The 19441-nt window shown below is 38.6% G+C and overlaps 1 long non-coding RNA gene and 1 pseudogene across 1 annotated transcript in view; one reads left to right on the top strand and one right to left on the bottom strand.

Annotated features, from left to right (window-relative positions):
* LOC132381290 (uncharacterized) overlaps positions 1 to 19441 on the bottom strand; it is a 58529-nt gene that overhangs the window by 18621 nt on the left and 20467 nt on the right. The window lies entirely within an intron of this gene.
* LOC132381288 (cytochrome b-c1 complex subunit 7-like) lies at positions 15548 to 16522 on the top strand (annotated as a pseudogene).

The following is a 19441-nucleotide window of genomic DNA, read 5'->3' as shown; positions in this document are numbered from 1 at the left end:
GTTATTGTGGATAAAGGATATATCAGATTCATGATTATTGATCTACCTGAACCATCCAAATAACAATTGTGCAGACCATACACTCTCACCCTTATTTATTTAATGCCACTCAGCCTACATGACCCTCTTGCTTCAGTCCCTGGAGACTGAGAGAACCACTAAGAATGCTTCAACATGCCAATAACAGGTTTTTCTACCCACAATATTTTGGTAAAACAGAATTTTGCACACACCGCATGAGGCAGAACATTTGCAAGAACATCTAGAACACATTCCAAATGCTGAGAATAATGGAGGCCAATATAGCTCTTGGAAAGTCCACATTGATCATTTCCCTAAAGGAAAATACAAGCAAGTAAAAATAATTCTCAAGGCACTCCACAGTTTTGGAGATGATAACATACTCATGGCCTTCACATAAGATGTTGTGCGTTTTGTGAATCACAATTAGGACAAGATACACATGGCACGATTTCAAGGTATATAAAGTCCAGTCATTTTTGAAAGTGGATACCCATGGAAATTTATCAATGAATCTCTTCACTCAGTTGTATCATATTCTCAATTAAAGTTCCACCAAACCGTAATCTGGGCAATCTGCATTTGCCTCATAAGCTTTTCTGTTGGTCATATTAAAGCTGGCAAGAGACCCAGCTCAGATGATATATTTGAAAACACTGGGCTCCCTTATTGCCAAATGTAGCATGAATGCATCAACATTGAAGGATTCTATTTGCAGTGAATCCCTCCGGTACTCAAGCATACGAGCTGGTTGAATGCCAGGTCAAACTACATATTGACAGGTCAATTATTTCTTTTGCTTACCATTGCTGCACTATATCATTTTGTTTTCAGAAGAAAGCTGAGGTCAAATTGAAAAGGCTGGAGCTAGAATTGAAGACATTGATAGTTCAAATCCCTAGAATCTCACCGGCTAATCCTTTCAAGTCTTTGTGTTTTATGTCACATAGGAGCAATAAACAATATAATTCATGTATGAACACGAAACTGAAAGTTAAATAGAATTATATTAGAAGAATTCTGAACAAGAGCAACTGGCATCTATTAGTTCATGAATTCATAAATACAATGCCTTTGGCCAGCAAGTTTGCACACACTACAACCACTCATTCTTGATTACTTCCATTGTTCTTTCTTTCATCGATTTCGCAACCACAACGCCCCCCCCCACCCCAACCCCAGATTTTACCACTCACCTGTCATCAGGGGTAAGATACAGAAGTCAATTAAATTACCACCCTGCCTATCTTGAGAAGTAGGAGGAAACTAGAGCACCTGGAGGGAGCCCACAAGGTCGCAGAAAAAATTCACACAGGATTGAATCTGGGTCTTTGGCACCGTGAAAGAGTGGCTCTAGCCACTATGACACTCTGCTGTCCAAAAGTTCCTATAATACTTATACCATATGGTTGATGGAAGGAAAAGATCAACCTTCAGCTCGTCTTCAACAAGAGCACCAATTCAAAGTTCAGCAAGTTACCAAAGTCAAAACATTTCAGTTGTAAGCGATCAGGTTATGATACCTGCACTCATCTTAAGCAGAAAAGGTGTAAATTCTCTCCCAAGGTAACAGGAAAATGACCTTCTGACCCAATGTGATTTTCGTATCAAATACCTAACTTATTTTGTGTTGTCTTTGTTAACAGACCCAAGAGCCTTAAACATAAAGTAGTACAGGAAATGTAATGACTACTCTTACTTTATATGTGCTGTGCCTATGCTAGAAATAACGAAAAGATAGCGCTAGTGAACAATGATACCTCAGGTGACATCTTGCAGATGGTTCACGAAACTGTTTCTTTCACTTATTTTATCTCTTTTAAATGTGGTTCTGGTCCTATTGAAGCCTGTGATCTACAGTTTGATGGTGTGTTTTCAGACTGACTGAGCAATCAGGTGCTTTGCTGTCTCTGAGAAGGTTCTGGAAGGCAAGTGGCCTTGAGGCCAAGAAGCTTAGAGACAGGGCATGAGCCCACAATCAATTCCATTTCTCACCAATCTTACCGATTAAAGCATCAAGTAAGATTGAAACATAGAGGCAATTGCGGAAGGTGAACGAGTGATCTGTGCAACCTAGCAGCCTCTCACTTGCTGCTACTGGAGGAAGATGTCTGCCTGTGATCGTCTCCCTCTCCCACTCTCTCACAGCTCCCGAGGGAAGGTCCTTGAGTACAAATGGTTTCACTCTCATTTGATGCTGTCAGAGGATGGTACCGATGTTCTGGGTATGCAGTTTGTGGATTGACTGTAGTTCAATAGGACTCTTGATTTTGTGTTTTTATATTCTGTGTTTCGACTTGCTCTTCTTTGTTGCTGTTTGTTGTTTTTCTGCAAGTGGTGGTGGGGGGGGCTGTTGATGTTCTTGTTGCTGTTTATACAATTTGGTTTTTTTGTGTGAAGGGTTGATGCTGCTGTTGCTGTTCGTGCGATTTTTTTTTGCATGTGGTGGGGGTTGGGTTGATGTTTCTATTTCCAGGGTTTTGTTTGTTTTGTGGCTGTCTGTGGAGAAGACAAATCTCAGGGGTGTATTCTGCAAACATACTGTATTTTGAACTTAGAAGAGATTTTTTTTCAAGTTGGATGAGAGATAATATTATTTATTTTTTTAAATGTAAGCAGTAGTTATATAGATAAACAGTGATGAACTATTTTGAGTGAAAATAAGTTAATGAAGGTCCATAGTCTGTTTGAGCTGGTGAACATAGAATGTAAAGGAACAGGTCCTTCATAACACCACATGATGCTACCTAAACTTATTCTATCTCCCTGCAAATGGCATATATCCCTTTATCTTCTGTCCGTTCATGCATCTGTCTAAATGCCTCTTAAAGTATCTACATCTACCACTTTCACTGACAGTGCATTCCAGGCAAGTATCAGTCCCCGTGCAAAAAAAAAAATCTACCCTCCAATTTTTGTGAAAAAACATCCTTCAAGCATTCCACCACCAACCCCATTCCCCCCCCCCCCCACCCCTTAAACCTATGCTCTCTAGTATTTAACATTTCTACTCTGGGTAAAAAGACTTTATCTACCTTATATATATATTTCTCACAATTTTATATACTTCTATCAAGTCAAATTCCTGCTTCCACAACTCCAGAGAAAATAATCAAAGTTTGTCTGAACATTCCTTTCAGCTAATATATTCAGGTGAAGGCAGAAGGTGAATAAAAGCAGAAAATGCTGGAAATGCTCACGAGGACAATGAGCATCTGTGGAAACAGAAACAGAGATAATGTCTCACGTCGAAGTTTGAAGGCATCCTCATAATAATATGATCTCATCATAACTACATCCATTATCTATTCCAATATCAAAGCTACAGATGGACCAAGGGTGCACTATCAGCAGTAAATGGACTGTGCAATGAAAGACTGTTATAACTGATAACCACATTGTCATAATGCATTGATTTTAGCACTGCTATATTTCAGTTTCTACAGAACACTGAAGGTTTCATTAACTTTATAGCTTGACATTTTATTCCCACACTATCACTCTGGTTATATTGAAGCATCCTGCTCTGCAGGTTTCCACATTATTGCTGCATAAGTCAGTTTCAGAAATTAAAAGCACCCGTTTATTAACTTCGTCTGATTTATCATGTGCTACCTTTGACTAAATTAATATTACTATATTCATCAGGTACACCTCAGATGAGCTACGGTATAGGATACTGCCCCTTTTCAACATCATCAAAGAATGGTCAACCTCAACATCTTCCTCACATTTCCAGGAATAAATCAGTAAGAATTTTTCCAAAATCCATAAGGTATCCTTAGGTAGAAATTAAACACTGTAAACATTTTGTAAATGTTGTAAACATAAGAGATTCTGCAGGAAATCTTGGGCAACACAGACAAAATGCTGTGAACGGTCTTGGCTCAATAACATTGGCTGTCTTTTCCCCTCCAAAGATGCTGCCTGACTTGCAGACTTCCTCCAGCATTCTGTGTGGGTTGTGTTTTATTTAAAGCTAAAGGTCCATATGTTTTAAAGTGAGGAAAGAAGATTTAGTAATCCTGTCAGAATTGATGTAGTTCTTTAAATTTCTTTTCAGAATTTTCCAAAGGACAGAAAATATTCGAGCAATATGACTGGGCTGATAGTGACTAGCATAAACTGCCCTGATTAATCTTTCCATAAGCACATCACTGAATAATGAACAGCATGTAAAGAAATTTAAGCACTTCTGTTTGGGTGCCAATCGCATTCTGAGGATGATAATTGGTTTTCCATCTCATTATTTTACATAGCCTGTTCGCAACTGTGAATAATTTAATGTAATTTGTACAGTAAAAATGGCCAAATGTATTCAGAAACAGAGGAGTGACATCTAGTTGGTGCTACCATAAATTATGTTCACAAGCGTGCGATGGAAGATGCCATCAGTGCAAAAATGACTTTGATATTTTTGCTTGACAATTCACAAGAACAAGGCTTCGACTACTTCATATATAAGGATAATACTTCCACAAACAACATGCAGGATATTACTGTTGAGGCAATAACCAAATATGTTAAAGTAGCAATGAAGCCATCTCACCTTCCTTTGATATTTACTCTGAGGTAAATGATGGCAGCGTCAGTAAATGAGTCCACCTTCAACTTGAACAAACTATGACCTCTGGAGGTTATTCCCATTCACTACAGTACCCTTGTTCCTACCTCTTCATGACAGTGGTACAGAAAAGTACAATAGTACATGTTACAGGAGGCACTTTACTTCAATTCTGCAGACTTGAGATTATATCTACAAAAAGTCTAAATGTGACTCCTGCAACTGTTGGGATTACAAAACTATAAAACTATCAACAACATCAGACAAGGTACCTTAGATTTTACCCTAAGTATATCTTAGATTACTCTAATGCAGGCATGGGCAAACTGCGGCCCGTTAAGCTTTTGAATCCGGCCCGCAGAACTTGATGAAATTATATTAATAAACCTTGTTAACGTTTTTTCCCTGCAATTCTGGCGTTTTCCCAATAGATGACGCACTGTATATACATTGACCTTTGTTGAGGTGCAGAGTATTACTCCACATTTGCGCTTTACTTTGTGACCTTATGGCGACCCGTTTCCTGGCACATCCGAACCGGCTCACAATTAGCCAGCGTTCCGGCTAAGAGAGATAGCCTGCAGGGATTTGCGAGCACAGAGCTCCGCATACCGGCGCGCACTCACTGTTCTGTCATTGTGCGGGTCGTTGTTGAGTTTTGGCACAGGGAACAATTGAATAAGAAGGAGCAGGACAAGTAGACCTGCATCTCCTACCGTTTTTGAAATAAAGACAGTCAGGAGGAGAGTGATGATGATAATATCTTGAAGGATAACAGAATTTTCAGTGCTTTAAAATAATAACTGTTACTATTAAAAAAAGCTGTATTTTATTCATTTAATTTTCAGTGTTTTAAAAGTCATTTCAATAAATAGCTAAATACCATGGGACTTCAAAGACAGATATTTTGTTGTAATGCATTTGTTCATTTTCAATTGAAATTAAAGCACATGTTTTCTACATATCCCATGATATTTTATTTTCTCTTATGAGGTGTATTACCAAAACACTCCGTCCAACTGCTCCTGGTCCGGCCCCCCTGTCAAATCTTAGAACCCTTTGTGGCCCTCAAGTCAAAAAGTTTGCCCACCCCTGCTCTAATGCAATCTCTGTGCGGAGAGAAACAGAATCATTATTTTGGGTCAAAGAGGGGGAGTGTGGGGCATACAAACAGAATATCTTATAATGGTTCTGGACCAGTGTTGCCAAGTTAACAATTATTTTAAGACTCCTTTGAGAAAGGAAGTAAATGGGACAAATTGAAATAGAAGGGTATACTCAATCTGTGGAGCGAGAGAGAAAAGTGGGTGAATACCTGAAATTGTTAAATCACAGTGGCTGTAATATATCCAGGGGTGTTCTTCCTCAAGCTTACACTGGGCACCATTAAACGTATGAGATGGAAGTGAGAGACTTAGTGAGGTAAGAATATTAAAGTGACAGTGAATGAAAGCCCTGGGTCACCCTAACAGCTTGAACAGAAGTGACCTATAAAGCAGCCACCCATTCTGTGTTTGCTTACTCTTACCATTGTGAGCACAGAATGCATTAAACTAAATTTCAAAAGTGCCAGTGAATCGCTGGAAGGTCTGTTTGGATCCTTGGATGGTGAGAAAGAATGAGGTAAAAGAGAAGTTGTGGCATCTCCCATGGAAAATACTGTGAAAAGGGAAGTGGTTGGTGGAGACAGTTTAGGCAATCATCACAAATCTGAAAGTATATAGTGAGTCAAAAAGAGCCACATTTTGGAATCCAAGTTCAGTTTAGATAGTATATGTGTTCAGAATATTAGAATGTACTACTGAGAACAGATTCTTTATGAGTACAGCAGTGGAATCCAAACAACTGAACAAAATTACATGTTACGGACAACATGACGCATATTCTTAGCATGAAAAATTGCAAATACAACAAAATCAATTAATTATATTTGCTTTCATTTGAATGATACTGATTTGAAGATAACACAAGTATTTAAAGTTATGAAAGGATGGATCAAGCATAACAAGAGAATGCTTGGAGTAGTTACAGTACGTTATTTAAAATTGAATGCAGGTGATGCTTTTCTTAAACACAGGGAAAATATTTCCATTCAGATTTGCTGCTTAGAACAGAATTTTTTTCCTCAAAATTCAAAATCAGATTGAATGGGTGAAGGGAAAAGTTATGAAGAGACGTAGGAGCTGCACAAGTTATGTAATTAGAACTTTTAGGTTACCTGTAAGGAAAAATATAGATTCATTGAGCCAAGTACTCTTGTTCCTTCTCTCTGTCTCCTAAATATAAAACATTAATTAGAAAAGATGAAGGTAGGTATCTTAAACTAAATGATTTAAATAACAAATTAGCAGAAAAATTCCCATTAAATATACAAAGCTGGTGCATCTCTCAACTAACTTTCTGAGATTCATTTATTGCCCGATGTACAAAGTCATGATTCATATTTTAACGTCATTTTTGCAAAGGACGGGTCAGCTTGCTCTCCTCTGTGATGTTATGTTTGCTATGAAGCAGAAATTTTACATGTAAAGGCATACTGTAGTTTCCACTGTTCAAAGACTGTGATCAAAAGTGAAGCATCATATGAGGTTGACAAATTCTAAGCAGCAGGTTTTTTGATTGATATTGTTTTTGTAAATGCGCAACAAACTGACTTCAATAAAGCATTACTCCAAAGAACATGTTCTTTTTTATTAAGGAGGAATCTCTTAGAAAAACAATTTTATGGGTTTTTTTCTAATTTAGCTCATTATATTACTTACCAATTAACATAATTTACATTGGCTTCTAAAATATGGATTAACTTCAAGTTCTATGCCCATTGTGCTTCCTTCAGCACATCCACTTTATTTGTGTATGATGCAGGTTGGACATTTGAGGTAAAATGTTGACATAAATAAAACAATACAGGAGGTAGCAGCATATGTGTGCCAGAAGTGTGGGGAGATAAAAAGCAGTATGCACATTCATTCTATGACTTTGAAGGTAAAACAATTCTCTCAGCCATTTGGAAATACCATTGCATAAAGTAACAAATGAGCTTGTTTCATTTTGAGTTTTGCTTAAAGACAATGTAAATGTAGTTCAAAACCAAAAGGGTCAACCTGAAATGTTAATTGTGTTTCTCCAGTGTGGCTGCCACACCTATAAAGCATCTCCAACTTGATTCAGTTGTATTTTGTCGGAAGTTGTGAATTCAGCATGATCTCCAACTCCTTCCTCGGTAGATTTAGGTACATAGGGTGACTTTTCATTGGACACTAAGGAAGGGTAGCTTTGTTGAAGGAATAATTAGCAAACGCCAAAGTAAGCTACTGCACAGACAAATGTTACATGATCGCATAAATTGATTTTGAAGCAAAGTGTAGAATTCGTGCTAATGTTCACAAGTCAACAGCATTAAAAGAGTTATGTTTAATTTTATAATTAGACAGACTGATCCATTCAACTTAACTGCATCTTACTTTGATGAAAAATCGACACAGATTGTCCTGTTGATATGTAGGCTCCAGTCTGAGGTGTGTAGAATTAACTTCTGACAACTAATACCATATTATTGCCACTAGTAGAGCTTTACTTGTTTTCTATTTCTACCTCTTCTGTCCAATGTTGTTGAATTCATCATGTAAGAAGAATATTTCAGAAGCGTAAGCTTCTCTACCAGTATAAAGAATTGATTTGACTTTATTTCTTAGATCCTTCACATACATGAAGAGTAAAAACGTTTACATTAAATCTCCATCTAAACGTGCAATGTTCAATCATAATAATTTATAATCATTTATAATAAATAGAACAGTCAAAATAATATAGAGCACACTCATGTCAGCGTGAGTTCATCAGTCTGATGGCCTGGTGGAAGAAGCTGTCCCGGAGCCTGTTGGTCCTGGCTTTTATGCTGTGGTACCGCTTCCTGGATGGTAGCAGCTGGAATAGATTGTGATTGAGATGGCTTGGGTCCCCAATGATCCTACAGGCCCTTTTTACACACCTGTCCTTGTAAATGTCCTGAATCATGGGAAGTTCACAACTACAGATGTGCTGAGCTGTCCGCACCACTCTCTGCAGAATCCTGCGATTGAGGGAGGTACAATTCCCATACCAGGCAGTGATGCAGCCAGTTAGGATGCTCTCAAATGTGCCCTTGTAGAACGTTCTTGGGATTTGGGGGTCTATACCAAACTTCCTCAACTGTCTGAGGTGAAAGAGATGCTGTAGTGCCTTTTTCACTGCAAAGCTGGTATGTAAGGGTTGATGATTAAACAGATGAAATGCTATGTGATTTTTCTCTTTGTGGCTGACAAATTTATCACACCAACATTTGGGCACTAAATCATATGCAGTATTATTAGAAATATAATCTAATTAATGCAATGAATCATTGGTTTATCATTCTGACAAAACATCACTACCATGTGCAAGGAGATCCCAATTCTTATTAAAACCAACCAAAGCACAACTTCTGTTGATGCTTTGCATAACAAAGTACAATTCTGATATTCACAGTATAATTTCTTGAGTATTTATTTTATTTATTTTTTATTTTATTGAGATACATCGCAAATAGGCCTTTCTGGCTCTTTGAGCCATGCCGCCCAGCAACCCCCGATTTAACCCTAGCCTAATCACAGGACAATTTACAAATGACCAATTAACCTATCTGTTGGTACATCTTTGGACTGTGGGAGAAAATCCACACAGTCATAGGGAGAACGTACAAACTCCTCACAGGCAACAGTGGTAACTGAATCCGGGACACTGGTATTATAAAGCGTTGTGCCACTGTCATGTCTTGTAAACTTAAATTGCTAAGTGACAACCTCCTCTCACATTTTCCAACAAACACATTTGAACACTATTAGGCCTACAAGCCTCTAGACCGCAGTTTAGCAAAATGAGCTCTTTGCCATTTTTTCACTGAGAAGGGAAAGAAGCATGGAGGAGGTTTGAAGACAAGAGTTATGGTAAGAATCCAACCTGATTTTTCAGAAACTTAAGTTCCATGTATTTCCCACAATAAGTTTCCTAACTCTGCAGGCCTCTCTGATCTCTGAGCTAATGACCTTTTGCCTTCAAAAAATAAACTGTGACAGTAGGTGAGCAACCTGCTATTTGTCGCCATAAAGAATACAGGCTCAGAATTCAATGCAGTTGAAAAGTGTCTGTGCCCTCTATAAATTGATTGTCCTATTTTCCTTCAAATAACAGTGACTTCAGTCCAGCGCTAAGAAGATCTCCCTGAATGATGTTAGGGCCACCTGATGATGCCAAAGCCTCTCTACAAAGTAGACTTTCCTTTTGCAGTCACTGTCAGCCTTACCTGAGTATCAGTATTGCAAAAAGGGGCAATCAATTATGTGAAAAGCCAAAGTATAAGAAACCTGATTGATCTGCTCCCCTTTAAGCCTTATGTTTGAAAAATGCCCTAACAGGCATAACTTGACACTACCTTACGAGGAACTTACATCTGAATGGCAGTGTGCATTGATTTTTCATCATGAGATGCAGCTACATTTAATCTGTGTTTATTTATAAAGCTGCAGATGAAACTTCCATATTCCGGTTAAGGTGGCACTACCGAACGTGTCCGACAAATTTCTGGTAATCAAAAAGCTAAGAAATCCAACTAAAAACATCACAAAAAATACCTTTTCTGAGGTAAATTGTGTTAAGCGATCACAGCAAGGGGTGAGCAATAGCAGGGCTAGTTCAGGGGATGAGCCAAGAAGGTGTGTTGAAGATGGAGTTCTGATACCCACACATCTGGCCGGGGAGTGAGGTGGGATTGCTCTGCTGAAAGGAAAAATTGGGGCCCAGGCAGATGAGATTCGGTGCCTCTACAAATGGCCCAGGTGTAAGGTTGGATTGCTCTGGGCATCGAGCTGAGTTGAAGAGCTTGAAAGCAGCTTCAGGCAGGGCAATGAAATCAGAGCTTGGAGCAAATCACTGGACAACATAGTGTAGGCCTGGAGCCTATCACAGCAGTGGTTTCCAGGTCCTAGTGTAGATACAATGCACTATTTAGACTATTTAAACACGGGCTCAGATCAGAGATGAGAACTGATTTCGTTCACTCTCTGCAACCTTCACCCCTCTCTCCAGGGTGCCAGAGACTTTTGCTGTTCTGTTGTTTGGTCAATTTAAACACTGGCCCAGATAGTCAGAAAAAAACAGGGTGTTGGTCAGCACAACAGCTGATTTTGCTCGTTCTCCATGATGGTCATCTCCATGGCACTAAGGCTATGAAAATTGTCCCAGCTGTTGTGCTCCATGATCACTAATATGATGAATTGATAAGCGAGGCTTTGGGCCTACTCCAGGCTGCTCCGGGATCCAGGTCTGAAGACCCAATTTTGATTTGGAATTCACTTCAGTTGTCTGCATGGTTTGTATTTTTTTCTTTCATGCATCAAGTGTTGGTCTTTCAGTTTCTTTTCTTTAATTGGTTCTTTCAGGTTCCCTACTTTGTGGCTACCTGTGAACAAGCAATTCTCAAGGTTGTATAACTTATACATTCTTTGATAATAAATGCACTTGATTCTTGAATCCACAAATTTTTATGTTACAAAAATAAAACATTCAGTGTTTTAGGTCCAATGACACATCCAGATATATGTCACCGTAGATCAGCAGTTCACAAAGTGGGCAATATTGACCCCCAGAGGCCGTGGAGGGGTGGTTGGTAGCAAGGGGGGAGGGCAGCTGAGAGAATACAGGTTTAAGTTAAGAGATAAATTATTTATTATAAGTATTCCATCCTCAGTACTTCATAATTGATTGCAATGATCACATAATCAACTTATCTCTTGTTAACATACCATCCATTTGGACTTTGCTCGAAGCATGTTATAGTTGTTAAAAAGCAAAGTGACACTTCTGTACTTCAGATGGCATGAAAAATCTGGACTGAAAAAATTTTGTTAATTCTGGGCCTGCCTGCGCATTATTGTCATTCACTACTGTAGTACAGTGTTAGCTAGTATGATTCCCATACTTTAATCACACAATGATGCAATTCTTGTGAATTAGGGTATGGTATGCAAGGGGTAAAGTTCAGAATCGGCCCTTTTGACTGGTCTTGACTGCATATCTTTAGCCCATGGCCCAACTGAGATATCACTGCTCCATTGTATATACCTTCAGTTTTTGCCTGATCATTGATAACTGCAGTGCTTGAGGTTGGACTTAGACAACACGAGATTGACCGTGGTCATTAAATAATAACGTAAGTGGCAGAAACAGACCAAACTGAAAAGAAGTGCAGACATTTTAGTGTGGAGAACCTGAAATATGGATTTATATCAGCACCAAGCAACCAACAGCAGCCAATGTATCTGTTTGTGAGAACATTTTCATCAAATGAGGCTATGAAACCATCCCAGCACCTTGAACTTTTAAAGAGAATACACTCCAATGAAGCAAATAAAAAGTTAACTGCTTTTCAGCCTCTTTGTGTAAACTTTCAGAAATGTAAAGCACTTCAAAACATGTTTACCAGCACCTCACAACAAAACAGTCCTGGTCTGCATGCTTCACATAATATTTCATTGCTCATTGCTAAATTTAGAAAGCCCCATACAATTGGAAAACAATTGATCCTGTGAGTAGTAAAGGGGTTTCTGAGTATGGTTTTGCATAAGTCACCAGGGAAATGATTAAAGTGATTCTACTGAAGCTGCAAATAAATGAAATGTCTGAGAATATAGAAGACACATTGTGCAACATACTTAGCACAACAGTTTGCTCTGCAGTTGGACAAGTCTACTTTTCCAGGTAATGTTTTCTCCATAAAAGATTAAAGCATGGTTCAGGGGAACTAGAACCAGAAGCATATATGAAGAGGGAGGCAATTTTTGGTTTGTTGAGCAACTTTTCAATGAGTCTCACTAATGTTCTTACTTATGCAACAAATGGGGCACTATCAATGACACCAAATGTGACACCAAACCAGCACAAAGTGCTGGTGGAACACAGCAGGCCAGGCAGCATCTATAGAAAGAAGTGCGGTCGATGTTTCGAGCTGAAACCCTTTGTCAGGACTAGCTGAAAGAAAAGATAGTAAGAGATCTCTTGTGTTTGCACTATCAATGACATGATGCCACTGTGGGGTTATTACTTCCTTTAAAACAATGATGAATCTAACATATTTACTATTCACTGCATAATTCACAGGCAACATCTTATCACACAAAAAAACTTAAGTGATGGGCTGCACAAACCCTTAAACACTGTTATCATAGTGGTAAATAAAATCAAGCCCCATGCTCTTGATTCTCAACTATTTTGAGAGTTTTATCTTGAGAATGACAAGCAGTTTGAATATTTGCTTTTGCGCACAGAAGTCAGGTGGCTCTTAAAAAGAAACTACCTGAAAAAAAAATTGGGCTTTTTGAAATGATGATAAAATCTTTGAAGTTTCAAATGCTTCACTGAGTAATCAACTCAAGAATACTAGGCATGGCATTGCTTATTTGTCAGAATTATTCACAATGTTTAATGAAATTAATCTTCAATTGCTAGGAAATGATATGAATCTTATCAAAGAAAAATCAGTCATCCACTTTCTGTTCAAGTTAATTCTAGTTAAGTACAACACTAGGCATTGTGACCTTTTCTGATTTCTGAGCCTCTTGGTGTTGGAAGAGAAAGAAAGGCTACTCGACAATGATCGTCAGGGACACTGTATCCACCTGGGTGAGCTGCATAAAGACATGTCAGAGATATTTCAGGATATTCTTTTGATCTGAATTGCAGATTGGGTAATAAATCCATTCCTGAATACTCATAATGAGGAATTAACAGGAGTAAGAACTGATCTCACCACAAAATGACTTTGAGCTGAAGCCCAGGTTAAAAATCACATCAAGACTTTTTGTTGCGGAAAGAAATCTCTGAATGCTATCATGCACTGTGGAAAAAGGTCAAGATGACCTTTTCAAACATTATATTTAGAGGAGTGCCGTTTCAATGCAGTCAGCCAACTTCCTTCAAAGCAACAAAACAGACTGCACATGGGGACCTGAGACTTCTTCTGAGTGACACTCGACCTGATGTTGAGAGACTGATATCACTGCACCAAGCCCATCCATCTCATTGGAAGGTAAAAAAAGCAATGAAATAGTGAATAGTTGGATGATTAATATATTCTCTAAAACTGATGAAAATAGTTTTTACTGCAATTAACTAAAGAAATAATTTTATTTGCAGCTTTAAATAGGTTTGAATATTTTTTGCAATTACTTGTCACTGTTTTGAATTTGCAGTTCCTATTTTCTTTTCACCCTGCATCGTAAATCAGAATTCTTTACAATGTTTATGCAATGGCAGGAAAGGAAGAGGGGGCACTGGGGATGTAGCCTGGGAGCCAAGAGGGTAGTTGGGAACCACTGCCTTAGATCAAAATGTTAGATAATCACAGTTATCAAGGTGAGGTTTTAAGTAATGTCCAGCTGGGTTGAATGGGCTCCTACTAGGTCGTGAAATGCAATAACAAAAAGGTAGTTGAAGCAATAATATTTCCCGTATTGTAAATAATGCAGGTTTAAGAAAGGCATCATTTGATCTGCCAGAAGTAAATGGTAATGTATGCAATCACTGAGCACTTGACACTTTGGTGGATGGTTGAGATAAGCAGATGGGAGGAAGAAATGTTGTTCAAAAACAACATTGGTTTTGATGATGGCAAGGAAGAAATTTGAAATCAGTAATTTTGAAGAGTGAGCTTTGACAGAAGGGTGAAATAGTCAATTACAATACAGAGACACATAAGCCCCACTGTAAATTGAAAGAGTTGTGAGAATATACAGTAAACATGAATTCATCAATACATGAAGATGTAGAAGACACATGCCTGAAAAAGTTCAGATCTTTTTAGGATCAATGTAAACGCTTTATAATAGCCATACTTAATCCTGAGGCATACTAGAAAAATTCTGGGCCAACACAAATGGCCAGACAAACATCCAGAACTATTGAATCATTTCAGAACACCAAAGGGAAAAGTAATTTCTTATGAAGTGTGCTGAAGCTAAATTAGCTCATGTTACAAGAAAATGTGGGAGAAGGTTGTGAAAAAGAATTGATAAATGGAGCTACAATGGGAAATGTGAAATGGCAGGAAAAGGCATGAAAGCAGACTATTAATTACAAAATACTATTGCACAGAGGGTGTTCTCATCTATAAGACAGAAAATTAGCAGGCAGGTACAGATAGTTATCAAAATAGATGGAATGACACACTGAAGTACAAAAATAGCTAACTGAATAGGGTGCTTGCAAGTTCACTCTAAACATAGTTTAAGGAGGCAATGGAGGCAGCTCAGAGAATTTTCCTCAGTTTTGTCAACCCTGCACGTGTAGGCTCCTCCCAGTCTCCATCCAGCTAACAGCAGTCACCTGCTGCTCATTTCCAGCACATCACCTGCAGCCTATTTAAATCCAGCTCTCATACACAATTCTTGTTCACTCAGGCTCAACTAGTTGTTCCTGACCTTCACTTGCTTTGTTATGTTTGGTACCTGTTCTCTCTTGTTATGTGGGTTGATATTTTGCAGTATATCATTAATATTTTCCTTCACTGCTAAATCATCTTCGCTGCTCTGTGCTTGGGTCAAGCCTCCTCTACATTTCCTGACAGGTTTGATACCTGGGATTAAGGTACAAGGAAAGGTTGATCAGGTTAAGCTATATAGACTGGAATGTAAAAACAACATGAGAGGAGAATAGTTGAAACAAAATAAGATAACTTTACCTTTCCTAAGGAATCTAGAACAAGGGGAAGAATAAGGAGCTATTCATTTAAGACTGAGATGAAGAGATGCAAATGTTTAGAAATTTCTACTCTGTAGATACTGAAACGCTGAATAACTTGAGACTGAGGGTAAACAGACTTTTGGTCAACAGGAACGTCAAGGGATATGGGAACTGGGCAGGAAAGTCATGCTGAGGTCAGGGTGGGGACATGATTGTTGAAAGAGGAGGACATAAGAGGAGCTGCTTAGCTCACTTCTGAAACCTAATTCTTAATTTCTTACATTATTGGAAAAAGAGATTAAAATTTAACAACATGAAAATGGACACGATGGCGGGTTTGAGGCTGGGGGAAAGTCACCGGTGTTGGGACAGGGGCGGTGCAGTAACGGGAAGCGGAGTGGAGGGAAGGTTGAGATCAGTGGCCAGCATCGGCTCCGCACCAGCACTGGGACGGGGGAGGGGGTGGTCGGAGCCTGACCTTGGCATGTCCCGGTGACTCCCGGCTGATGCTCTCAGTGGGCACTCGAGTTACTGAGGGAACAACCAGCTTCCAGGCCGAAATGTGGTGAAGGTGTTGTGTTGGCTATCGGTTTATCATTGTCTGGTCTGGCAAATGTACAGATGAAATCGTTATTGAGAAACAACGATAACACAATGCAGAGTGAAGTGGCGAAATCTGGAGCAAAAGTACAGTCATACACGTCAAAGCATCAGTTGGCTTGCTGCCAAAGTTGCAGAAATGGTATTATAATGCTGCAGGATTTAATAAGTTGGGTCTTATGCGAGATGACACTCTGTACGAAGATGATGATGTGAAGGAGGCTGTGAGAAGGTTGCCTGAGAACCTTTACAATGATAGAGTGTTCCGCATAAAGTGAGCTTTGGACTTGAGCATGAAGCACCAGATCCTTCCCAAAGAGATGTGGGTCAAGTATGAAGAGGATATACGCTACCTTCAGCCGTATCTTAAAGAAGTCATATCTGAAAGAAAGGAGAAGGAAGAATGGAATATAAAATAAATAGGATTCTTTTCATTACTCTATGCCTGTCATGATCCAGCTTCAACAATGTAGGGTAATTGATTCCATTCCTGGAGAAATAAGTTCCGGTCTTCAACTACAAGGAAGCAGTTTATTTGTTTGGACAATGGACTACTAGTTTAAAATTCATTCTTTAATTCTCTTTGCCAATTTAATCCATGTGAGTTATTTTAAATAAATATTGTTCCTCATTAAAAAAAAATGGACACCAGCTGCAAACAAGGGTTAACATTGTAGATGACAGATCATTTTGCTTTTCGCTACTAGAATCTCAGGCTTGTATATTGCCACGTTGGAAGCAACCAATTGCATTACGATACTCAATTTGAACTTTGATATTTGAAAGCAGAATTGCTAAGATGTCTGCAGATGTTTGCACATTAGTTCTCTGACATTCAATTTAATACAGTATTATCCAATTTTATCATCAATTCCCAGTGTTTAAGACTTACTGAGTTTTTTAAATAAGGCATCATCAACAGTCATTAAATGTTGATGAACCTTGTTGTGGAACCTTGCACAAACCACTTATACAAAGTTGCAAATTGTATCTTGCGCCCAGTGCCTTATCCAAGAATCACAATATGAACCCAGGGAATGAATGCATATAACTTCAGATTGATGAACATGAATGCTGATGCAAGCAGTGCTATTGTCATGGTATGCTCTTGGAAGACTAGACCCAGGTGCAGAGAAACAGCAGGCTTTTTCTGTCATGGAGATCACTAGCAGTAGACTCAACCCAGGAACCACTGACACCAGGCTCACGACTCAACCCAGAGACAGGAGGACAAGAGGTTAGACATATGAATATCTACCAACCGTGCCTTGCAAGAGCGACTGTGAGACAATTCATGCTGCAGGTATTAGAAGAATAGCCAAAATCTGAAAGCTGGTGCACCAGTCAAGGCTGGTCTGCTTTTCTTAAGGGGAAAAAAGTTTCTAGGAGTTAGACAAGGAATGAAACATAAAAAATAACACAACATAGGTGAAGACGAGCACCAGACATTTTGGTTACTGCACTAGAAATCTAAATGAAAGTGATAGAAAGAAGAAATGATATCTGATGGGATAACTTCCATAGGTCTATGCTTCAAGTGGTCTTGCAAATACAACTGAAAACTGTGGTCAAACCAGGAGTCTAGCTCAGAGGAAACAAATGTTGCATAAATTTGTTATCTTACACATGTCAGGGTCAAAATATCTTTAAATACCACATCCTAGAAACTTTGTCATTTGCCCTAGGCAATGCTGAGTTCATCCCACTCCTATCACTCACCTATCAGCAGTTTCCTGCTCTCAGATTTCTACCATGTCTCACAATTTGCTTACTAGCTACTTACTATACAATGCACTTATTCTGTTTTTATTGGGTAAATTCTCAGTGGCATATTACTTCAAGTCAAGTCCAATGTTTGAAAAAGGACTTATATTAACCAGAATTTCTTACCTCTGCAATTCCTCATTTGCCTTTCAGGCAAATCTAACCATTCGGGTGAAAGGTTTTAGTTGTGGGTCTTAATCTTCTTTGCTTCTGCATCTGAACTAACTATTGAATAAAAATAGAAATCAAGATAGTCCTAGAGAATGAATATGTCACATTACCATCTCATGAAATCAAAACAGTGCTGCTGGAAATACCAAGCGGGGCAGACAATAGCCTAAAGAAGTCAGTGTGCATATCTAGTAGAGACTGAATAAATGGGTATACAATACAGCTCTCAGGGACTTGTCTAGTCAGAAGGTAATGGACACCTTATGGAGATTCTCAGGCAACAGTGCCCATGTTAAGTCATTTAGGAGGATTTAAATGGTTCTGAGAGAAGTAGAATCATGGAGGGGGGCCAAGAGGCGGTGAATACTGGCAAGGATGGTCACTGAAGTCTGAAAACAATGGGAAATGATGAATGATGGTTTATTGGAGTGGAGATCTTGAATGGTATGTCACAGTAATGATTAGTGGGAGAAGCCAGCAGCACTCAAGATGGTTTTGAAGATATCCAGGATACATTAAGCCTCTTATTAAATACTCAAAGTACTGTATCTTAAAGCTATTTCAGACATGGACATACATATTGTCTTTTTGGGGAGAAGGTGGTGAGGGAGAATGATTTGGCTAACGGGATACTGCAGGCTTATATAATGCATCCCATTCTCACCTGCGACATGGGACAGAGAGGATTATTTAGAATCCTACAAGCACTGATTTTATTCATCACTGAATATTATTTCCTTTTTAAATCCTGCCATTGTCTACTTTTACTTGAAATTTTCTGAATTTGTGAGTTACCTTTTCACTTATCAAAACTGAGACTGAATTGATTTTGATGGATCCAGACACTATCAATGCATGCCCATTTCATCCAAGTTTCATGCCCATTTCATCCAAGCATGCCATTTCACAAATATGGGAGGTTGGGCTGTGAACATCAATGGCTCCTCATTTGAAAGCAGAAACATTAATAGCAAAAGATACACATGTCTTCTAAACAGAAAGAAAGTAGAAGTGCATGAAGCACAGAATTGTCAAGCTGTGGTTGGTTAAAGAAACAACAAAACAGCAGTAAGTAGGTCAGGAGCTCTCAAAGACTCCAATTGTCTTAAATCGTGTAAACCATATTTCCTCAGAGAATATTCTCTTTTACATTATTCTCTTTGAATGTACTGCACCTGAACAGTCCACCCAGTATCTTCAAACCCCATCTTCTGTCAGTTGTAAATTTTCTTTGTTTTGTGCTCAGGGCTTACAGTTATTAGATCTAAGGAGGGTAAAGATCAGCTGGAAATATGAATAAATATTCTTAATAATGAACCACTTGCGAAAGGCCAATCGATGTAGTTAACAGAAATTCAAGCTATACTGTTGGATCTCTATGGAATAAACAAGTTTTACTGTAGATATCATGTTTTTTAATTTGATTACTCTGTGTGAGGTTTGCTCCACTTTCTATGCCATTTGAGAATACTCTGATGCAAGTAAAAGATAAATCCTGCTACAAGCACAGCAAAGCACACCATTGTCTTTATTTGCTACAGTGGATAAATATGAGTTGAAAACAACTTT

This window comes from Hypanus sabinus, chromosome 25 (assembly GCF_030144855.1).
Source record: "Hypanus sabinus isolate sHypSab1 chromosome 25, sHypSab1.hap1, whole genome shotgun sequence".
Taxonomy (NCBI): Eukaryota; Metazoa; Chordata; class Chondrichthyes; order Myliobatiformes; family Dasyatidae; genus Hypanus; species Hypanus sabinus.
The sequence above is the reverse complement of the archived record's forward strand: the minus strand, read 5'-3'. Positions and strand labels throughout refer to the sequence as shown.